The sequence below is a fragment of the Thalassophryne amazonica genome, chromosome 3 (genome assembly GCF_902500255.1).
Source record: "Thalassophryne amazonica chromosome 3, fThaAma1.1, whole genome shotgun sequence".
In the NCBI taxonomy this organism is placed as follows: domain Eukaryota; kingdom Metazoa; phylum Chordata; class Actinopteri; order Batrachoidiformes; family Batrachoididae; genus Thalassophryne; species Thalassophryne amazonica.
The window spans coordinates 137897107-137922664 of NC_047105.1; the positions used below are offsets into that span (position 1 = coordinate 137897107).

The 25558-nt window shown below is 40.6% G+C and overlaps 1 protein-coding gene across 1 annotated transcript in view; it reads right to left on the minus strand.

Annotated features, from left to right (window-relative positions):
* cntn3b (contactin 3b) overlaps window positions 1–25054 on the minus strand; it is a 519637-nt gene extending 494583 nt beyond the window's left edge. The window contains 1 exon segment of the mRNA XM_034167483.1: window positions 24952–25054. The gene's annotated coding sequence lies outside the window, so the exon portion shown is untranslated.
* Window positions 25055–25558: the final 504 nt, after the last annotated feature.

Sequence of the window (25558 nt, forward strand, 5' to 3'; positions counted from 1 at the left end):
TACAAAAACAAGGAATTAGGGAAAAATACACATGGATATTGAAGTGGAATATCTACAAATTTCTGGGTTTCTGATGTGCCTTGTTTTGCAATTGTTTTTCTGAGTGGCACAAATATAATTTGTGTGGCATCTTATTGCATGTAAAGCATAAAGCATTTCCTGCATTTTAATGTGATTTGTTGTATAGAACTTTGTTTATGCTACATTTATACATATATTTTTGAAACTTACAATTTATATTTGCATTGTAAGTTATAAAAATGGTTTGTTAAATATATATTCTGGTTTTCACAGTAATATATTCTGATTCGAATTTTAGGTTTTAAATGGACTGCATTTATATAGCGCTCTCCCATCTGCATCAGACGCTCAAAGCACTTTACAAATAATGCCTCACATTCACCCCGATGTGAGGGTGCTACCATACAAGGCACACTGAGAGCACCTAGGGGATTTAAGAACTTTGGTCAAGGGCCCTTAGTGATTTTCCGGTCAGGCCGGGATTTTAACCTCTGGTCTCAAGCCCAACGCTTAACTACTAGAACATCACCTCCCCTTTTTTGGGAGGTTTTGGGATGAATTTACTGTCACTGTCACTTACTGTCAATGTTTTAATGCAGTATGTCAGAATGAAAGAAAAACTGTAAAGTCACACAAGTGAGGTTGTGCTGAAAAAAAAATGACACCAAACCAGGTAAACAGTTTTTTAAGGTAAATTATGATGGTAAAACCAAAAGCAGTCAAAACTCCCAAAAATAGGCTTTACGCAGAGAAAGCAACAGAGTTATCCAGTAACATTCACATGCAAACTAGTGAAGCAATCCTGATAGTTACACACTCTTTGTTTGAGCACATCAGAGGCTCTCCGTGTGCTCCTGCTTTCACTGATCGCTGTGCGTAATGGCGCAGGGCGCACTGAGTATGTACTAATAGTATGTACTCATTGGAGCACCCAGGGGGCTATTCAAATGGGCCAACTAGTAACATATCACTCCTGAGAACGATCTTTGGCTTTTCACATGATGTAAATCTGCTCTACGATTGGATTTTGGAAAACCATGTGACAGTGAATGAATTCTGATTGGGCACTCACATTGCGCACGTCATCACACAGCTTCTATGAGGAGTACAAAGATGGCCAATGGCTGGCTCGAAAGTCTGCGGAGTTAACTTTTCAGCAAAAAAAAAAGTAAGTTTCTATATCATATCATTCAAAAGTTATTTATAATTTAGTAAAGCTTGGTCTTAGTCAGCCCCAGAGGGTTAACTCGGTACACTGTCAGTCAATTTCAAATTTAAGCACTGCAAGATTCAAAGGTGATCACAAACCCAAAACACACACACACACACACATTCATCTTCAACCGCTTAGTCCAATTAAGGGTCGCAGGGGGCTGGAGCCTATCCCAGCAGTCATAGAGCATGTGGCGGGGTACACCCAGGACAGGACGCCAGTCTGTCACAGGGCCAAAAACAGACAAACAAACACACAAAAAATAAATATACAAAAACTATAACCCCAAACACTGTCATCTTTGTCAAAAGAAGACACAGTTTATCTCTATTCTCAAGGTCGGTCATCTAGGCATTTAACCTCGCGGGGCGGAGTTTCTCTGTGAAAACATTTGCTGAACTTAATACAAATACATGTCAAACGATTCAAACTCATCAATAAAGTAAATTTAATGTACAGTGGTTCATTTTAGATCAGCTTGGTGTATAAATCTCATCATTCCAGGCAGTGATAGCTGTCAGTTGGCTGATAGAAGCAAGTCAGAGACAACAAAAAAACATCTGATTTCAATAAAACAGCATATAGCCCGAGCGTGTTGTCAATGAGTGGACAGTCACAGACCTACAAATTCTCACCTTTGGATTTGTCACTTTGCTGAAGTCATTTCGTGCCGACAATAAGAATATTATATATTGTGGCAAGCTGCATGGAAGAACAAGCCAAAGCATTTGTTTTTATGCACCCTGCTGGCTACTGCCACTAAGAGGTGTTATTTATTGTTATTATTATTTATTATTATTATTTTTATTATTTGTTATTGTTATTTTTTACACACAACGCAGATGGTGGCAGCAGACATCAAACACAAGGCACTTTTCACTCGTGGTGACAACATAACTCTTAACCAAACTGACTACATGACTTGAACTACAAAAACACAACAAATCTATAACACAAACACCACTGCTAAACCAACATGTACCACAATAACAATATAAAAAACCAAACTCCCATAATGCATTTCAGCACAACATTTCACAGCCTGATATCGCAGACCGAATGGTTTGCAGCATGCCGCACACAGGACACACATGTCCTGTCAGACCAGCCCCGTCTCATGTTTTTTTTTTTCGTGACGAAATGAGTCAAATTTTCGTGACACTTTTTTATTTAACTCACTATTACTAACCCTACTCCTATCCCCGACCCTAACCTTAACCATAACCTAATCCTACTCCTTCCCCCCACCCTAACCATAACCACCCCGACCCCCCCCGCTTCACTTTTAATTTCTTGCAGCCATCACAGAATGAATTAGAATGAATTTGTGCTGCCGTGAAAATGCCGTGCCATGAAAATGAGGCATAATATCACGAACCAATAAATTTAGGTATATTTTATGCTGCTGAATCACGACTTGCCGTGAGACTGGGCTGTGTCAGACAGACATGACATTCAAATCGCCTGCTGCGTGTCCACATGATCTGATGGCCGTTTCACCTAGGACAGCTGTCACTGTGCAGGCTGTGCGTGCACTCCAGCCCATCGCAAAAGCGATATATGTTTTATGAATTTCCACGTAACAACAGTAAGCACACACACACGCATCATGGTGGACAGTTGTAAGGTCATGTCCTTCAAAACAAAATACGTGTTCTACAGCTGTGACATCCAGGACTGGAGATCTCAACAGCTGCTGCTGTTGGCAGCCACGCCCCCTGTCCATTCAGTGCACACACCAAAGTGTGACTCTGTGTTTCTGTGTTATGTGATCATTTTGTTTTTAGTTATTTTGACATGTAACTGTAATCTCCCCGCAGGCCACATGTGTTGGGGGGGCATGTGAAACACACGCATGCCACATATTGTGGGTTGGGGAAGAGTGAAGGGGTGCAAAAAACACGCGCATGTCACATGTGTTCTGGGTGGGAGTGCGGGGGGGAAAGTGGGAGGGGTGCAACACACGCACAGCACATGTGGTGAGGGAGGAGCCAACACTTTGGCATGACACATGTGCTTGGCAACTCCACAGTCGTGGAGCACTTACACAAATTCCACAGCCAGCTCGAAAGTGGTCCTGTGCTCATTATTTTCGTGCTGACAGTGCGAATGGCCCCACACTTTCTAAGTGTACAGCGGGCGCCGTTGGATGTGCATGTGTGTCACCTGGAATTTGGCCGACACTTGCCACGAGAGGGATTGAATGGGCTCTCACAGGGTACTCTCTGTCTTTCGGCCGCTGGTGTGCACAAATAGTTGTAGCGACAGGTGTACGAGGCATTGGATTTGGCTCTAATTTTTCATGACTGGCATACAATTCCTCCTTCCTGCGCTAGTTGGCTTCAATCGTGTTTTGTGTGAAGGAGCCCTAACCAATACCAAGGTGCATTTTGCATAACATCACTTTGAAACTTGTTCCAGTAAATTATGGGGCATCACAGGATTCTGTATTAGAGCCTTTGCTGTTCTTTATATAGTACCTCTTGGACAGATTCTTTGAAGCAATGAAATTACTTTTCAATTTTATGTCAATGACACCATTGGCATTACGGATTAATGCTGATAATCCCTCAAAATGAGACTTTGGGGAATTGTTTGGAATACGTATGAAATTTAATGTCCTGTTTAATGTCCTGCTTTTGTCGATGGACAAGATGGAATCAATGGCCATTCGTCCCCTAAGGCACAGAAACATGTTTGGCCATTTAACTTTAAGACTGAATGCATATCTCATTCAAATAAATAAATAAATAATAAATAAGGAAAAATAGGGATGATCTTTGACCCTGTACTATTACAAAGAAGGCTTTCATTCCTCTGCCTAATATTGCAAGCATTCAACCGTTTCTGTCATTGACAGATGTAGAAACATTAATTGCTGCTTTTGTTTCTCATAGAATTGGTTATTGTAAAAGCAAGTACCTCAGTGGAGATGGCTTGCCAACATATACGCCCGAGTTAGAATCCTGCTTATCCACATCATCTCAATTACCTGTAAGCGGGTACTGATCTTGGCTGGAGAATTAACCTGCACTGGACTGATGTCCATTTACACACACAAACGTAGTTATTTAATTGTGGATTTACATAACAGCGAGCTGAGAGAACAGTCATCTAACCACAGCTTTTGTTTTTGTTTTGTTTTTGCACATCGTCTCCAAAAGTTCTTTCATTTTTACACACAAAAACACAGAGACAATGGCGGGTGTCATCAAACACACAACACTCCACACTTATGGTACCCTCAGCATGACACAACCATACTGTTTGAATGCATCTACATATTCAGATATAGGCATGGCCAGGGAGGAGTTTGGTGCGTGTGCACCTGTACTAGTAAATTCCACATTCAGTGGGATGTACAAACCAGACATGCGTGGATTCATGTCTACGCATGCTTTGATACATATGAATATTACATATTTGTGCTTACACCTGATTACGTTGCCCCGGTGGCACTAGTGAGTGCCCTTCCTTGCCACTATGCCCCTCGACTGTCCTTTTTCTCCTTGTTTCTCCTGGGGCCCTGCATCCTAGACCCATTTCCATCTGTTGCATGCAGGGGACCGTGTGGCTCCTCACTAGCTTTTTCATATCCTGCAATCTTGTCATCCACTGATTTCAATATCATCACAGCATCATTTGGAAATTCAAAAAGGAACCTTTCATCTCCGACAACGGCCCTCAAAACATTGGACACCACTACACAGTACTCACATTGTACAGTTGTGCACAAAAGTTTACATACCCTGGCAGAATTTTTAATTTTTTTAATGCCATTTTTCAGAGAATATGAATGATAACACAAAAACTTTTTTTCACTCATGGTTCATGGTTGGGTGAAGCCATTTATTGTCAAACAACTGTGTTTACTATTTTGAAATCATAATGACAGTAGAAACTACCCAAATGACCCTGATCAAAAGTTTACATACTCCTTTTCTTAATATCGTGTGTTGCCCCCTTTAACATCAGTGACAGCTTGGTGTCTTTTGTGGTGGTTGTGGACGAGGCTCCGTGATGGTAAAGCTGCCACTGAATATGTCTTGGAATTTATTTACATTAATTACAAAGAAATGCAAACAGTATGGCACTTTATGGTAAATCTGCATGGAGTAGACAGTTCTCAAAAACTGAGTGACTGTGCAAGAAGTAGAAGAGTGAGGAAAGCCACCAAGACACCCAAACAACTGAGGAGAAGTTATAGGCTTATGTGGCTGTGACTGGAGAACTTGTGCACAGTGCAAGCTTTGCATTTTGCATCACTACTCTTAGCTTCATAGTGGAGTAGAGCAGAGAATGATTTTCTTTCACCAAAACAGATCACATCCAGGGTTGCATCTCAGATGTACCTTCTGGCAATTTGTAGCTAAACTTTCAGGTCTTTTTAAGAAAATCCTCCTCTATACCACTTCATCATGAAGATGGATAACTGGTGATAGAAAATGCAACGCTTGCACTGTGCATAATTTCTCCAATCACAGTCACGTACAGTGAGGAAAATAAGTATTTGAACACCCTGCGATTTTGCAAGTTCTCCCACTTACAAAACATGGAGGGGTCTGAAATTTTCATCTTAGGTGCATGTCCACTGTGAGAGACATAATCTAAAAAAAAAAAAAAAAAAAAATCCAGAAATCACAATGTATGATTTTTAATAATTTATTTGTATGTTACTGCTGCAAATAAGTATTTGAACACCTACCAACCAGCAAGAATTCTGGCTCACACAGACCTGTTAATTTTTCTTTAAGAAGCCCTCTTATTCTGCACTCTTTACCTGTATTAATTGCACCTGTTTGAATTTGTTACCTGTATAAAAGACATCTGTTCACACACTCAATCAATTACACTCCAACCTGTCCACCATAGCCAAGACCAAAGAGCTGTCTAAGGACACCAGGGACAAAACTGTAGACCTGCACAAGGCTGGGATGGACTACAGGACAACAGGCAAGCAGCTTGGTAGAAGACAACAACTGTTATGATTATTTATTAGAAAGTGGAAGAAACACAAGATGACTGTCAATCTCCCTTGGTCTGGGATTCCATGCAAGATCTCACTTTGTGGGGTAAGGATGATTCTGAGAAAGCTCAGAACTACACAGGAGGACCTGGTCAATGACCTGAAGAGAGCTGGGACCACAGTCGCAAAGATTACATTAGTAAGACATGATGCTGTCATGGTTTAAAATCCTGCAGGGCAGCAAGGTCCCCCTGCTCAAGCCAGCACATGTCCAGGTCCGTTTGAAGTTCACCAGTGACCATCTGGATGATCCAGAGGAGGCATGGGAGAAGGTCATGTGGTCAGATGAAACCAGAATAGAGCTTTTTGGAATCAACTCCACTTACCATGTTTAGAGGATGAGAACAACCCCAAGAAAACCATCCCAACCGTGAAGCATGGGTTGGAAACATCATACTCTGGGGGTGCTCTTCTGCAAAGGGGACAGGACGACTGCACCGTATTGAAGGGAGGATGGATGGGTCATGTATTGCGAAATTTTGCAAACAACCTCCTTCCCTTCAGTAAGAGCATTGAAGATGGGTCATGGCTGGGTCTTCCAGCATGACAATGACCCCAAACACACAGCCAGGGCAACTAAGGAGGGGCTCCGTAAGAAGCATTTCAAGGTCCTGGAGTGGCCTGGCCAGTCTCCAGACCTGAACTCAATAGAAAATCTTTGGAGGGAGCTGAAACTCCAAACTTGAAAGATTTGGAGAAGATCTGTATGAATAAGTGAACCAAAATCCCTGCTGCAGTGTGTGCAAACCTGGTGAAAAACTACAGGAAACATTTGACCTCTGTAATTGCAAACAAAGGCTACTGTACCAAATATTAACATTGATTTTCACAGGTGTTCAAATACTTATTTTCAGCAGTAACATACAAATAAATTATTAAAAAAATCATATATTGTGATTTTCAATTTTTTTTTTTTTTTTTTGATTATGTCTCTCACAGTGGACATGCACCTAAGATGAACATTTCAGACCCCTCCATGATTTCTAAGTGGGAGAACTTTCAAAATTGCAGGATGTTCAAATACTTATTTTCCTCACTGTAAACCTATAACTTCTTCTGGGTTGTCTGGGTGTCTTGGTGGCTTTCCTCACTCTTCTACTTCTTGCACAGTCACTCAGTTTTTGAGAACTGTCTACTCCATGCAGATTTACCACAGAGTGCCATATTGTTTGTAATTCTTTGTAACTGATGTAAATAAAGTCCAAAACATATTCAGTGGCAGCTTTACCATCAGAGAGCCTTGTCCAAAACTACCACAAAAGACTCCAAGCTGTCATTGATGTTAAAAGGGGGCAATACACAATATTAAGAACAGGGGTATGTAAACTTTTGATAAGGTTTATTTGGATAGTTCTCTTGTCATTTTGATTTAAAAAGAGGAAACACAGTTGTTTGACAATAAATGGCTTCACCCAACCACTAACCATGAGTGAAAAAAAGTTTTTGTGTTGTCATTCATATTCTCTTAAAAATGGCCAAAATAACTAAATTTCTTCTAAGGTATGTAAACTTTTGAGCACAACTGTATATGTTCTAGCAACTTACTGGGGAACCTGAAAATATATGGAATGTCCTGAATTAAACACTGAAAGTCAATACACTGCAAATAAGTCTTTTCACTGAGCAGCGAGCAGCTGGCACTGAATAATATGAAGAAGAGCACATAGAAGTACATTCCTGGCACAGAGAGCAGAGTGAGGCGCTTATCCTTTACAGACCAGTTCTTGTTTTCTGATGATTCCTTTCTCACAAATGTAATTGAAACCCCCAGTTGTAATGAAAAGGGTGAGTCCAGATATTCTGTCTGATATTCAGAGCACCTCGGAAGTTTGCAAATCATGTTCATAAACTCTGCAGTTCCCCAGGAGCCTTCTACATATTCCCATAAGAACAACATGCTGCTGCTGTAGATACATTTTTACCCAGTGTGCTGGCAAATTGGTGGTACTGTAATTGGTCCACTGTGTCTGTCTGTGAAAAAGATAACTTTAAAAAAATAAAAATGCTACAGGGATTTTCATCAGACTTGGCGGGGTAATCACAATCTGTCATCATACTCGATTATATTCATTACATTTTTTTCATGTAGTCTAATATAATCTGTAATTTTAACCAAAATAGATCATTGTAATCATAATTTAGGGAGGTGATGGTCTAGTGGTTAAGGCATTGGGCTTGAGATCAGATCCTCGGTTCAAATCCCAACCTGACTGGAAAATTACTAAGGACACTTGGGCAAGGTCTTTAATCCCCTATTGCTCCCGGTGTGTAGTGAGCACAATGTATGGCAGCAACCTCACATCGGGGTGAATGTGAGGCATTATTATAAAGTGCTTCGAGCGTCTGATGCAGATGGAAAAGCGCTATATAAATACAGTCCATTTAATCGTTGGAGAAAAGAAACTGTAATCATGAGAATTATATCAAGATTACTAAAATGGATTATCTTAAATAGTTCAACAACAAATTTGTTGAGAAGATTTCCATTCCATTAATACCAACAATATGCAAGGAGATTATGTGACATTTCACTGATCACACAATACTGTATGGCAGACCAACTCTGATTATCAGCCTAATAGGAATGCATGTAGCCTCCAACATACAATCACACCTTACATTCATGAACATTAAGACCTTTCCCAGAACAATGCAAGAAACTCCCACAACTGCTCTGACTATGAATTGATGGAACATTTTCTTATGGCCCTTCACACATAACACAAAGTTGGGCAAAAGAGGCAGAAACCAGCTGAAAAAGGGCGAAAAAAAAAAATTCCAGCCACTGTCAGGAGGGAGAGACGGTTGGACAGCCCTGTACGATCCTGCAGCGACTGTTTTGTGCACACTCGTGTGCATGAGCATGAACACACAGAGACAGTTGTGAGACTGCACATCACACAGCAGCAAGGAGCTGTCCCAGCAGCAGGGAAGCATGGAATATTTCATTCCTGATATGAAAAGAGCAGAGAATACAGGAAGTATTCTGTTCCTCTTCGTTAATGCCCATTGATGGAAGCAAGGACTTCAATGAAACTAAATGTATGAAATAAAATGAAATATAAACACCCCCCCAATCCTCCCCCCCTCCCTCGTGCGCGCAGTGATCGATGCTCAGTTCACCAAAGTTCACGAGGCGGCCCCTCAGCATGCGTGGATAATTTCATATAGCCCACCTTGGGTGCATGGACAACACTGTGCATGCTAAGATGTGGTTGGGGGTGATCCATAGGTGATATCTTTAGTTTTTATTTTTCCCCATGTCGTCATCATTTCCACAGACACATACACCACCGTGTCCTGCACATGGCTGGTTGGAGCACATGTGACAATATGTGTTCCCCAGTGAGTCTGAGCAGGACACGCCCCCTGTCTGGAGAGCGAAGCAAAGCCATCACACATGAATGAGTTGACGCCGTTCTCCTTATTGTATGTATGTACAATACAATACAGGCCATAATAAGTCTGGGGACTGAGGCCATCTCAGTCCCCAGACCTGAATATTATTGAAAATCTGTGGTGTGATTTTAGTCGGGCTGTCCATGCTCGGAAACCAACAAACCTGATTGAACTGGAGATGTTTTGTAAAGAAGAATGGTCCAGAATACCTTCAGCCAGAATCCAGACTCTCACTGGAAGCTATAGGAAGCATTTAGAGGCTGTGATTTCTGCAAAAGGAGGATCTAGTAAATATTGATTTTTTTTTTTCTGTTGGGGTGTTCAAATTTATGCACCTGCCTAATTTTGTTTAAAGAATTATTGCACACTTTGTGTAAATCCTATAAACATCATTTCACTTCTCAAATATCACTGTGTTTGTCTGCTATATATGATACATTTAACTGAAATTGCTGATCCAAACAACCAATGATTTATAAAGGAAAATCATGGAAATCATCAGGGGTGCCCAAACGTTTACATACAACTGTAGTATGAAAAAAATATTCAGATGGTGGACCATGGTTCATGATTGGACAAAGGTCAAATTCAAGGTCAACAAAGACTTGGTGTGAAAGACCTTTTTTCTGCTATATTTTCACAACCAATAGGGCAGAGATAGCAGCCCTCTTAACCAGACCTGTCAGTGCCTGTGGCTATATTCAGTTCATATGTGATGAGAGGATTGTCACCTCTAGGCCAGTCATTAATCATAAATTGGAGCTGCAAGTAAAATGTCTCCCTTACCAAGAAATCAGTCACTGGAGTCAGAGCATGCACTGAAACAACAAACAAGGCAGCCAAACAATGCCCAAGTCTCCAAATACACTCATTGCCAGCGATAATATCTGACATTATTGGAAGGAGTTATTGCCTGACACTAATTTCAGTCCTTCTGTACAAACACCACTGCAGCAACCAAACCTAAAGTAAATGTACAGACTCACTGAGATTCCCACAGAACATTCTGCAGACTTGAGAGAATGCTGTCACTGCCATGAGGATCTTTAGAGGCTCCATCGGCAGCAGTACAAGATAGTCATCCTTGTGGAGAGAAAGGTCATTCTTGGTGCCACCCAGCATGATCCGCCTCACATTTGGCTCTGGGTTAGAAAGGGAAATAATGTATTATACATGATCTTTCTTGGAGAGTAGATGCTATCAATCAATCAATCAATTTTTTTATATAGCGCCAAATCACAACAAACAGTTGCCCCAAGGCGCTTTATATTGTAAGGCAAGGCCATACAATAATTATGTAAAACCCCAACGGTCAAAACGACCCCCTGTGAGCAAGCACTTGGCTACAGTGGGAAGGAAAAACTCCCTTTTAACAGGAAGAAACCTCCAGCAGAACCAGGCTCAGGGAGGGGCAGTCTTCTGCTGGGACTGGTTGGGGGCTGAGGGAGAGAACCAGGAAAAAGACATGCTGTGGAGGGGAGCAGAGATCGATCACTAATGAGTAAATGCAGAGTGGTGCATACAGAGCAAAAAGAGAAAGAAACAGTGCATCATGGGAACCCCCCAGCAGTCTACGTCTATAGCAGCATAACTAAGGGATGGTTCAGGGTCACCTGATCCAGCCCTAACTATAAGCTTTAGCAAAAAGGAAAGTTTTAAGCCTAATTTTAAAAGTAGAGAGGGTGTCTGTCTCCCTGATCTGAATTGGGAGCTGGTTCCACAGGAGAGGAGCCTGAAAGCTGAAGGCTCTGCCTCCCATTCTACTCTTACAAACCCTAGGAACTACAAGTAAGCCTGCAGTCTGAGAGCGAAGTGCTCTATTGGGGTGATATGGTACTACGAGGTCCCTAAGATAAGATGGGACCTGATTATTCAAAACATTATAAGTAAGAAGAAGAATTTTAAATTCTATTCTAGAATTAACAGGAAGCCAATGATGATTTGGGAAAGAAAAATAACAACTATTTCTGGCGTGGTGTGAACAATGACATGGCATCATGTGCTTTTGATCTCTGAGCTGAAATGATGAACAAAAGATTCCCCTAGCAAATGTAATGAGCCATTGCACTTTCACCTCCATAGAAGCTAAATGTAATGGAAGTCACTGGCTAAGCGCATTCCAGAGTAAATGAGATGACTTCTTGGTTAGCAGAGCTGTTTTTTGGTGCATAATTGATAGGCGAGGTGGTTACATGCATCCATTTCCCCGTGAGGACAGTGTAATTGCAAAGGAATCTAATAAGGGGAGAGTAAAGGAGACCGTTTCAATCATGGAGGTGTATGCACTCAAGGTCTGTATTTAGATTACATTCACAAACCCGTCACAGCGGCTTGCATTTACTACAGTCTTGGAAGCATTCATTTCTGTATATTTATTGTCTTTATGACGATTCGCTGCCATCTCTATTGAATCACTCTGCAGAGAACCTCAGAGACAAGGATCTGCCACCAGGGACGGACACAATCTGAATATACAGCTGCTCTGTGATTCTGCCTGTGTATGAAGAATTCACAATCAACTGTGCAATGATGCTTCCTAATTTGGTCTGGCTGACTGAAAGCATGCACAGGCGCAAGCCATGGATGATTTAAAAAGTGATTAAGAAATAAAAGCAACGCTTAATGTCTATGTTTCATAGCCCATGTGCATGAGGCTGCAGCAAATGAAAATAAGAGGCACAGAACTCGTAATTGTTCACTACTAATTGCACACATCTGCAGTATCTCAGGTGAGAGCATTCTGGTCCTCGTGATGAATTAAGCTCACAAATAAAACACGATCCTTGTAAGCAGCACACCGATATGAAAATGAACAGCTGTTACATTAGCATCCATAAAAGAATTGATCAAATGCATATTCTATCCTGTTGTGTTTAAATCGGCACTGTGAAGGATGATTAAGACTGTGCAGAGGTCAAATGCAAGGCAGAGGGCTCAAAACAACGCTGTGCGCCACACCGAAAATAAACTGGGCATGTATTGTAGGCCTAATAACACTAGTCACACCAAATCCGGATAGAGCACAAATTCCTGTTTAATGATGTACAGTGGTCCCTCGTTTATTGCGGGAGTTACATTCTAATGCCGCGTTCACACCGGGCACGACGCGAGCGACTGCAGCCACAGGTTGACATGTAATTCCTATGTAATGATGCGTTTTGGCGCCAAATCGCACAGCGCGGCGCGAGTGAAGCGATTTTGAGCGTTTTGCGCGTTTGTGGCGCGATATTGCGTCGCGTCACGTCGTGTTGCCCTCCTCCCCAAATTGAAAAATCTGAACTTTTTCATCTCATCGCGCCGCGATGACCAATCAGGGACTGAATATGTAGTGACGTGGAGATGTCTGGAGTTTGACTGAAGATGTGAACATGTTCTGTCTCTGGTAGCAGCCTGTGAGCAGGACTTATGTCTCTTTGTCCTTTATTTCACAATCATGACAGAGTTTTTGGAGCGAGCAGCAGCACCACAGCAGCGGGAGCGGAATTGCTTTTTCTTTTTTTTTCTTTTTTTACGTGCACGCACGAGGGAATCATCCATGGAGATTATTTTACTTATTAACTACACAGATATATAATGAAGCAAATGGTGACTGGTTTCTAAAGACAATTATGGCAGAGTTTTTTGGGGAAAGAGCGAGGAGCAGCCCCACAGCAAGCCGCGGAGTTTCGTTCATTCTTTTTACGTGCGCTAGCGAATCGTCTGTGTGGAGAATATTTTATTAATTAACTACACAGATGTGTAATAAAACAAATGGTGACTGATTTCTAAACACAATTATGACAGTTTTTTTGGGGGGAAGAGCAAGCTGCAGCAATCAGCGGAGTTTCTTTTGTTTTTTAATTGTTTACATGTGCGCGCATGAACGGGACAGTTGGTCCTCAAACTGGATCCCGCAGAGGCGGAAGGACCACTGAAAGCGGCCATCATCCAGATGCAGCTCCTGCAGCAAATAATGATACTCTCTGTATTGGGAGCTTTTCACAACAACTCGCTCCGTGTGATCAAGGTCCATCATGATGACTTGACGCAGAGCGGAATGGAAGCTCCTCCTATTTGATGACGCACCGAGGCGAACTTTCACAGCGAAAGTCCACCCAAGCAGAACGACATACCGGGCGAAGGAGGCGCGTCCGTCGCCACGCGACCCCTGCAAATTTGTAGCATCTGATCGCGCCTGGTGTGGCATTAAAATAACCTGCGATAAATGAAATCCGCGAAGTAGTCAGCGCTATTTTTTACAATTATTATAGCTGTTTTAAGGCTGTAAAACCCCTCACTACACACTTTTCTCAAACAGGCATTAACATTTTCTCAGTTTTCTCTCTTGTGTAAACACTCTCTTTTTTCTTCTGTGCGAGAAGATTATAAACAGACACACGCGGAACACAATGTGCGGCTCTCCCTTCGCTCACTGCCTCCGGGGGCTAATGCAGGACCCTCAAAGAATCCAAGTCCTCTCTCGGTGGCCACGGAGCTCTGCAGCTGCGGTCAACATCCGGATCAAAACAGCGAGCGTAGCCTCTGGACCTGTTGCCAGATTTGGCGTGATTCCGCACAGCAGACAGGAGGGTGGTATGAGTGGCAGTGAGAGCAATCGCGATGATTTTTTAAAAATATTTTGTTTGTCAAGAGAGGTGGCGGATCACCGGATCCAGTATAAATAGCTGGTTGAGCCAACGTCAGAGGTTCCGGAGTGCGCGTCCGAGGTTCCGGAGCGCGCTCCGGCTTGCTCCCCCTCAAATTAAGCCCTGGTTAAATGTATCATATAGCAGACAAACACAGTGATATTTGAGAACTGAAATAAAGTTTCTAGGATTTACAGAAAGTGTGCAATAATTATTTAAACAAAATTAGGCAGGTGCATAAATTTGGGCACCCAACAGAAAAAAATACATCATTTGTAGATCCTCCTTTTGCAGAAATAACAGCCTCTAAATGCTTCTGATAGTTTCTAATGAGAGTCTGGATTGTGGTTGAAGGTATTTTGGACCATTCTTCTTTACAAAACATCTCAGGTTTGTTCGTTTCTTAAAATCACACCACAGATTTTCAATAATATTCAGGTCTGAGGACTGAGATGGCCATTTCAGAATGTTGTACTTGTTCCTCTGCATGAATGACTTAGTAGACTTTGAGCAGTGTTTCGGGTCATTGTCTTGTTGAAAGATTCAGCCCCGGCGCAACTTCAACTATGTCACTGATTCATGAACATTGTTCTCAAGAATCTGCTGATATTGACTGGAATCCATGTGACCCTCAACTTTAACAAGATTCCCAGTACCTGCACTGGCCACACAGCCCATACAGCATGATGGAAACAACTCCACATTTTACTGTAGGTAGCAAGTGTTTTTCTTGGAATGCTGTGTTCTTTTTCAGCCATGCATACCGCCCCTTGTTATGTCCAAATAACTCAATTTTAGTTTCATCAGTCCACAGCACCTTATTCCAAAATGAAGCTGGCTTGTCCAAATGTGCTTTAGCATACTTCAAGAGATTCTGTTTGTGGTGTGTACACAGAAAAGGCTTCCTCTGCATTACAGCATCTACAGCATCTCTTTGTGCAAAGTGCACTGTATAGTTGAACGGTGCACAGAGACACTATCTGCAGCAAGATCATGTTGTAGGTCTTTGGAGCAGGTCTGTGGGTTGACTATGACTGTTCTCACCATCCTTCGCATCAGCTTATCTGAGATTTTTCTTGGCCTGCCACTTTGGGCCTTAACTAGTACTGTGCCTGAGGTCTTCCATTTCCTCACTATGTTCCTCACAGTGGAAACTGACAGCTGAAATTTCTGAGATAGCATTTTGTATCGTTCCCCTAAACCATGATGTTGAACAATCTTTGTTTTCAGGTCATTTGAGAGTTGTTTAGAGGCTCCCATGTTGCCACTCATTAGAAGAGATGCAAAGAGCGGAAACATTTGCAAATGGCCACCTTAAATACCCTTTCTCATGACTGGATTCATTTGTGTAAGGAGGTCATGGGTCAATGAGCTTACCAAACCAATTTTCTGTTCCAATAATTAGTGCTAAATGTATTCAAATCAATAAAATGACAAGGGTGCCCAAATTTATGCACCTGGCTAATATTGTTTAAATAATTATTGCACACCTTCTGTAAATACTAGAAACTTCATTTCACTTCTCACCTATCAGTGTGCCCATCTGCTATATGATATATGTAACTGAAATTTCTGATCCAGAAAAACAATGATTTATAAAAGAAAATCATGAAAATTATCAAGGGTGCCCAAACTTTTGCATTTTGTTGAGTGGTGCAAAAGTACTGACAACAATGTAAAAGGTAATGAGCATAAGTTAAAGAGCTGTATATGTACAGAAGGTCAAACTGAGTGATGAATATATTGTAGACAAATGTGCTAAAAAAGACAGTTTTGCTGTTATCAGTGATGGGAGGAGAGCGGATAATACAGAAATCCTCCTTATCGGGAAGTAAACTGTGATCATTTAAATATTGAAAAATGCAACCAAAAAAAAAAAAAAGAAGAAGCAGCTCAAAATAAAGGTGCCTTGACACTTGCACACATTTAATCCCGCACCGCCACGCAATTTCTTGTGCCAGTGCCACCCTTTGTGTTCCCCTATGCTTTGTGCCGCTGGATGCTGCATATAAAATAATTATTTTGTAGCAAATTAGTCATTTCCTCTCAGAGTTTTGCTGCTGAAAACTACATCGCTTCCAGAATCACAGGAATTTTTTACAACTGTAGCTTCTCTCTCTCTCTCTCTCTCTCTCTCTCTCTCTCTCTCTCTCTCTCTCTCGTGTGCTTTATGAAATGGAGAATGCATTTGGAATCATCTTGAAGGTAATTATTTGTTATATTTTATTTATATTGTAATGGCTTGGTAAAACAGTTGCATTATCATTCCTTCTCATGAGTATCTGTAAAATTGTGTTTATGATAGATTTAATATCTCATTATAATCGTTCAGATAAGCTGCACTGTGATGCGGTACGCTGATGTAATGTCTCACACTGACACTCATTTGAATTGTTTGCACAATGCAGGCCCAGATCCAGACTGGTTTGGACTGATGCAGCTGCATCGGTCAGATTTTTTTTACGCATCGTTCGTCATCCGGAAAAAAAATCTTGAATAATCCCGAATAGTGCTGAACGTGTCCTTGCGGTGAACGCAGCTTTTGATTTGATCCCACAATGCACCACGCTGGTGTGGAAAATTCAAACCAGATCAAACAAACATAGCGTCAGTCCAGTCGAATCCATGATCATGGCATCCAGGAAAAAAGTTGTGCAAGGAAAATTGGGTGCTTATTTCAGCAAGAAACGGTGAGTGGTTTATAAATAGTTTTCAGACAATAGTGTGTTTGAATGGCATTCTATGATGACTGAAATTACATTTTCGGTGGTTTTCCGACTCCATACATGTCAACCTATATGGATTGTCCGTAAATTATACTGATTTTTCCGAGTTTCAGAGTCATACGGACATACAAATAAAGTCGGATATTCAGGGTTTGGTCTGCAGCGGGTCTGTAATCAACCATTTCTGCAGCACGACTCCACTTTGAAGCGTGAACCACTAGCTTGTTGGTTCTTTGATTCGCTGCTCTTCAGAAATGGCAATTCCGCTTCTTAAGCAATTTCAAAGCCATTGGATTAAAGTCACTAAGTGCGACTCTTGTCTTGTTGCCGTCAAGAAACGAGAATCTCTGCTGAGACGTAGTCTGGTCGGAATTAATAACTTCAAAATGAATTGCTGCTTTAAATAAAATGACACCTCTTACAAATGTTGTACTACAGACAAGAAACTACAATTAATTAAAATGTTTCTTTCCTCCCAAAATGAGATGTGCTGTATTTCTTTACAAATAACACGTGCAGCACAGCAGCTGCAAGAGCTCAACTCAGATATATGCCTGAAAGGAAATGCTTTTGACAAAAACTACAGATTTTGTTTATTCCTATTTATGTCTATAGATCAAGGATCCATCATGTAGAGTTTATTATGTCCAAAGTTTAAGGATCCAGTGACCAATTTCATATTTATTTACTTTAAGACTCAATAAAATGTTGTTCAGTTTCAATTTAATTGGCTTATAAAGCACCAAATCACAACAAAATGCATCTCAAGGTGCCTTGTTCAACATAAAAAAAATTAAAATAAATAAATAAAAATTTAAAAATTCAAATACATAATTAAAAACAGAAGTAAAAGAATAAAACAGATAAAAAATAAAAACTATTCATAAGAAAGAGAATAAAAATAGGCTTTAAGTCTTGACTTAAAAATGTCCACGGACTCCGACTGCATCATGGTCGCAGGAAGACCGTTCCACGGAGCGGGTGCACAATAAGAAAAAGCCAAATAAAAGAATGAAGATTATTGAATAACAAGATGCATACGATTTTTATTTTATCATTGGGCAAAAATGCATCTGTCAGATTTTCACTCTGGATCCAGCCAGGCAATGTTCATGTGAAGACCACGTAATGAATGCGTGCCAGAGACTGAACATTTCAAAATGGTCTTTGCACAGGTGCACGAAGCTACGCCCAGTTTACAATGGTTTATGACAAGTTTGCAATTAATTAACTTTCTGGCATGGCAGATTGCGTACCAGTGTGCGGATCAAATTTGTGCAAGTGTCAAGGCACTGTAAGGTATTGGGGCACTGAATAGACCATTTTACAGAATACACTGATTATTTAAATAAGTATGAGAAATGTCCAAGAAATACAAGAATGTGCATAATTACTCCAGTTAAAGTGGAGATCGTACCATGTGAAAAAAGACAGAGACCAGGTGTGTGTGTGTGTGTGTGTGTGTGTGTGTGTGTGTGTGTGTGTGTGTGTGTGTGTGTGTGTGTGTGTGTGTGTGTGTGTGTGTGTGTGTGTGTGAGACATGGCACAAGAGCCCTGCACTCTCCACTGAGTTCCTCACTGGCATCCAGTGGGCTCAGCCGACTGAAACCGACAACCACTTAAACAACAGTTCTTTTACGAAACACAAGAAATTGCTCCCTTTGCCACTGTTACTGTTACCTCATACGGACTTACATGACTCCAGTAATCTGAAAACAGAAGATGCAGGCAATAATAAAGTAATAAGAACTTTAGTAAAGTGATTGAGCAAATCATGCAAACTTGTATTATTATTTTTTTTTTATTAGTTGGATTTCTTTACAGGTTTGTGACATCAAACTGTTACTTTCAAAACTTCCTGTCAATGGCAACACTTGTCTACGCGGGCCAGGCCTGCCCTTATGTGGAATTTGTTAGCTTTGCAAAACATGCACAATAATTTTCACAAAATGCAAAGAAGGTGAACATTATTTTTTACAATCATTTATATTTGTATTTATTATATCAATTATTAGTACGTATTATGCATATTGAAGTTGATCAAGCGAGAGACCGCCTTCAAATATTTTTTTTTTTTCTATTTTAAGTTTGATTTTGCAAATGATGGCATCTCATAAAACCTCTCTCTGTACAGATTTGAAATCATTGTACACAGTGTCACTATTCAGCAGTAATCTTATATGTGTCATTTTACACCAATTCATAAAAAAAAAAAAAAATTGTGATAAGTTGGTGATGTTGTCTGTCTAAAATTGAATGACCAGAATCATACAGGGACAGTGATTCAACACAAATGTGGATTGATATGCTTTCACTTTTAGGATCATATTTATTTTGCTTGTAAACTTTCTGGGTGGAATAATGTGGTCACTTGCTTCAGCTGGCTGGCTCGCTGTTTCCTCTTGTCGACTCACACGCGGGAGTCTTCCTCACACGCGGAGGGCAGGCTGAACATATATAAACAGGATACCACATTGTGTTTAAGTATGGATTTAGCATTCTGGTTTGGCTTTCCCAACCAAAGCACCTACAGCTCCCTGTTCAGACCAGACTTCTCTGTGTGAACTACTTTGGAAGCTTTGCCACTGTGGCATTATTGGAAATGTAAATAATTAACTTGTCATCTGACATTCAAACTCCCCAATCCTACGCCTCTGGCAAATAAAGGCATCCATATTTTATGATATATTACACAGACTACTAAAACATTTGAGCATCCTTTGTTATTTATTATGTTTTTACATCCACCAAGGATGGAATAAAATCATCAGCATTTATTTCTTTATTTATTTATTCATGTATCTCTTTGTCTTTCTGTCTCTGACTTTTATCAGGATTACGTGAAAACTACTGTACGGATTTTGATGAACCTCAGACTCAGATGTGCTGCTGTCGTGCTCTTATCACTCCCTTGAGGCGAGATTCAGTGATGCTTTGAAATGACGCATGCCCGTGAACACAACAGCTAGCAGTCCGTGCACTCTGATCGCTTCCCCATCTTTTCTGATGAAATAACCTTGAATTTATGTGGGAATGATTGTTGTACAAAAAAAAAAAAGCTTCAGGTATCTGTTGCTGAGATAGATGATGACTAGAGTGCAGTTTTAAGCAGAAACAAGGTGATAATTGCTGAATTGATGCTGACATTCGAAAATGATGCATGCACAGTGAAGGCGGGGGGATAGATTTTTAGGGGGAGCCATTCAGTTGGTGACACCAGATTCTGGATCAACAGGGGTCGAAATACATTTTTAACCTACTTGCACTGGTGCTAGTAACAAAAAAATTACTTGCACCAAAAAAAGTTACTTGCACAACCAAAACTCCGTCTTATATCAACCTTAAAACTCCTCCTCTGATGTGTCAGACTCTTCCTCTCTGGGGAGAGTTTGAGGCGAGAGCAGCAGCAGTGCATGTTTTCCTTTAATTGAGCCCACAAATTAATAAAACGTGCTTTCAAATTAATAAAACCTGCGCACCTATTCCTGGCTGTGATCATTTGTGCGCACATTTTAATGGCCATGTTAATTCGTGCGCATGTTTTCCTTTAATTGAGCTCTCGAATTAATAAAACGTGCACATTTTCCTTTAATTGAGCCCTTGAATTATAATAAAACGTACGCACATTTTCCTTTCATTCAAAATGAATTGTCATCCTCATGATGGGGAGACACTTCGCCCTCAGCATCCTTTATAATGTGCTTAAACTCCAGATTATGAAAACCTGGGTAGCCAGAGTTCTCTATATGTCCTTGTGCGCCCAAACCATGATGATATACCCTGACCACATCCATTTCTAATAAAAGGCACGCACAATATAATAAAACATGCGCACAATATAATAAAACAAGTGCACAATATAATAAAACATGCGCACATTCTCTCCACATGCAAAACATTTTGCCAGTTTACACGTGCGCGCGTGAACAGGCAGGAGGTCCTCAAACTGGAGTTCCTGCAGCTGTAGTTTATTTACTGCAGCAGCAAATAATGAAACTCCCCGAATTGGGAATGTCTCATGAGGATGTTGTGAACCCAGGCATAGCGCTGCTGGCGACGTTTCTCAGCTTTCCACAACAAATAGAGCACAGGAACTCGCTCCGTGTGTGAGAGTCATAAAATGCAGGGAAGACGAAGACAACACACTGGAAATTGTTTTTTTCCTCATTTATTCCTTTACTGGTTCATTCTACTGGTGCTTATAGTTGATAAAACTTGGATAAAGTTATTTGCACCGGTGCTAGTGCAGTATAAGATTACGTGCACCGCTCTAATAATACATGCACAAACTAGCACATGCATGTACTATTTCGACCCCTGATCAAGATTACGCTTTATATAGGCTTTGAAGGATTACGTCAAAACTACTTCACGGATTCACCAGATTTACACCACAGATAGATATTCGGGCATGAAAGACTCCACTGAATTTTGGAGGTGATCCAGATCCGGATTGGCAAACATCAGAAATCTCTGTTTGCTCTTTTTTATGTTATATGTGACCCTGCAGTAGACAGGGTCACATATAATGTGACAGGGTGTTGCCTCATGCTCTATAAAGAAGGAAGATTGTCTCTCACCAATTTGTTAACAAATCTGAATGAATGGTCCAGACTTTATGACAAAGGGTTGCCTTATGATACCTTTTATTTAGATTTTTGCAAGGCCTTTGCTTCTGTCCCCCCATGTCAGGCTAACCTACAAGCTACATAAGTATGGCATTATAAGAAAATTGAATGTATGGATTGAGGATTTCCTCAGGGTCAGGAAACAATGTGTTTGTATAAATGGTAACAAGTTGTCATCACAGAATGTTATGAGTGGGGTCCCACAGGGATCAGTCTTGGGACCAGTTTTTTTTTTTTTTTTAATGATTTGCCAGGTGTGCTTACAGCAGAGAGCAGAATTTTTGCAGATGACACAAAACTGTTTGATCCCATATTATCATTCCCAAATTATACTTGTATTAGCAATGATTTGGATCACTGAGCATTGTGGTCAAATGAATGTCTACTTAGCTTTAATAGCAAAAACTGTAAGGTGATGCATTTTGGTGCAAAAAATCCAGGTTATGATTATTTTATGAATAGAGACAGAATAGAAACTGTTAAGTCCCTTTCACACTGGCACAAATGTAGAGCTGCGTATTGCAGCATTGTGTTTTGTTTAAGTATGCCCAAAATGCGAGCGTACTCAGCCTTTTTCTGTGTTTGTTGCGTTCATATATTTGCTTGCAGCTGCGTGTGTTTGCTTTTGAATGTGTGCGCACAGTCGCGTATAGCCCTTGCTGCTATTTAAAACAAATTCAACTCTTTTTCAGTTCACTCCTGCTGTTTATTTACAGACTTGTAACAGAAGCATCAAATTAACATTTGATACCAAAGGTTTCCCACTTTGTCTCTTGTTTTCCACACAGTTCAATAATTGATGACATGTTCCTCTTCTTTGGATTACAGCTGCAACACGCACACAAGTTTGTGATGATATTGCCACACATCTCAAGAGGGGATGAAAAAGAAATTCAAAGAATCCCTCTTGAGATGTGTGGAGGGTTTTCTTTCACCAATACATTAAATCTAGCTTGCATCTCAGATGTACCTTCTGGCAAATTGTAGCTGAACTTTCAGGTCTTCTTTTTAATAAAACCCCCCTCTGTACCACTTCGTCATGAAGCTGAATATATAACTGGGGTTACAAAATGCAAAACATGCACTATGTACAATTTCTCCAATCACAGGCAGAGAAGCCTATAACTTCTTCCTGGTTGTCTGGGTGTCTTGGTGGCTTTCCTCACTTCTTGCACAGTCACTCAGTTTTTGAGAACTGTCTACTCCATACAGATTTACCATAAAGTGTCATACTGTTTGTATTTCTACATAACTGATGTAAATAAAATTCAAGACATATTCAGTGACTTGGAAATGTTCATGCATCCATCCCCTGACTTGTCTGAAGAAAACTGGCAATTAAACTGATTATTTACAGGTATTATACCAAAGGGGCTGATTACTTACGCAACCCATCATCTTGGCTTTTAGATTTTTAATTAATTTATGTCAAGTTGTGGAGATTTACTTTCACTTTGAGTCTAAGTAAGATAATTTTAAAAAATTATATTGAGAAGCCTGATTTACTTTTTGTATGTGAAATGCTAAACAAATTGAAATGTGTGAAATACCAAGGGGTATGAATACTTTTGCAACCCACTATATATATATATATATATATATATATATATATATATATATATATATATATATATATATATATATATATATATACATATATATACATATATATATATATATATATATATAAGTGCTGATCATTATTAACATTGCCATATATATATGGCAATGTTAATAGTGATCAGCACTTGGCATTTTTACAATTCCATCATGGACTCAAGAACTTTAAAGCAAAATGTTCCTTTCAGTGCAGCTAAATGTCAGAAGGTTTATTAAGATGGTAGAACATTTAAAGGTGTGAGCTTTCTGCGCTCCAAACTGCTGCCTGAGCTGGAGAGTGTGGATATTAATGCAATCTTTTTTTTTTTTTGTATTCATAAGGCCATTCTCATCCAAACATTTAAAAAAAATCTCCTTAAATTTATGTACATAAAGATCTGCTTAATTAAATAAATAAAGATAGTCTATATGGACTGAATATTGATATTTTTATAAGGAATGCAAACATTTGGAAAAAAAAAAAAGTGAGAAATAATGACAGAAGTGCATTTTTTTGTTTTGTTTTGTTTTTTGTTTTGTCCCAACCCTGCATCTTGCATCTGATGCACACTATCAATTACATAATTGTTTACCAGAGTCAGCTCCATCTAAACATCTGGGCGGGACAATCTGCAGCTGTGTGTTTCCATGCTAAAATAAATAAATAAAGAAAGAAAGAAAGAAAGAAAGAAAGAAAGAAAGAAAGAAAGAAAGAAAGAAAGAAAGAAAGAAAGAAAGAGAGTCCTTGGACGCCAGCAGCAGCCCGGTGCTGCCTGCCAGGGCAGCAGAAGAAGTGCACTTAAAAAGAGGAGGGCAGTGATCCATCTCTCAGCCACACACACACACACACACACAACACACACACACACACACACACACACACACACACACACACACACACACACACACACACACACACACACACACACACACACACACACACACACACACACACTCATCATCACCACCATCACCATCAGGTCAACCTTATATTTTACGGCCATTCAGTGGGTTTCAGTGCGTTTCCAGTGGAAGTGATTGCGCGCTGAGATTTTGCCACTGTGGTTCAATCATGAGGATCATTCAGTGCTGCCTTCAGGTTTCCCTCATTAGGAAGCTGCTTGTTATTCTCCAATATGAGCAAAGCATCTATAAATAAACATGAATGGAGGAGCGAGCGAATCCCATCGCTGCTGATTCCTGGGATACTTTGGACATGCGGTCGAACGAGGTTTTTCTCCTGCCGTTTGTACAATTAAACAAACAATGATACATAAATGAATAGATAAAGCAAATATTGGTCAAGAAAAATAAAACGGTCTGAATCGGTGCACAAAAAGCACAGCGGTCCATTGTCAGACTGGTTCCAGAGCCAGCCAGACGAAACAAGTTTTGGTCCTGATGCTGTTTGCGCGTGTGGCTGCCCGCGCACAGCAGCACCATCTGGACTTTGTCCTATTTGGGGGAAATGAGCCCCAGCAGCACAAATCCCAGCAGGACCATCCAGAACCGTTTCGGGCTCGTCTGGAAACGCAATCGGTGCGCGTAAAATCGGCCAGCTGAGTATCTCCTCCTCACTGAGTCACATTGGATACAAGGAGAGAGGAGTCTTTATTCTGGAAACAATCACTCAACTTGGACTGAAAGCAGACGTGTCAAACTCACACGTCAAAATAAGCGCAAACACGCACACTGGTGACTTATTGTCACTTACTTGTTTCGGGATGCGATTTTTTCCTCTTCATGAAACTGCTCTGTAATTCCAATATGGGTCAGATTTTGTTCTTAGGAGCGCAGATGTCCGTGTCCACTCCGTGCACTGTGCGTCTCCGCCTCGGTAAAATCCACAATGGGGGAATTTTCGGACGAGACAGACCACCTCCTCTTCCGATCGCACTCCGCGAGAGGCAGCCGAGAAGGGGACAGCACACGGCGGCGCCTTGGAGCTCACATTCACACAGTGCGCATCAGCCGCCTCGGCTCTCTTTGTGCGCAGCAAGAAGCGCCCACTGGTGACGCGTGAAAACACGCAGCGCAGCGCAGAGCGCAGTGATGCGCCACCAGCCAGCGCGCAGCGCACAAGAACTGACGTGTGATGTGATGAACGAAAGAGTTGTTGTTCCAGTAAAAAAATGATAAAACATACTTATTGTAAAATACTGTGGCACAAGCTTTGCTGCACAGGACTGTTAATTTATTGCATACTGCAATTCTCATTATATATACTTCAAATGGATTAAGCAGTGATTTCAATGGTAATATTTGACAAAGTATATAAATTATTCAAAAGCCACATTTGCATACAAAAAAACGATCAGATA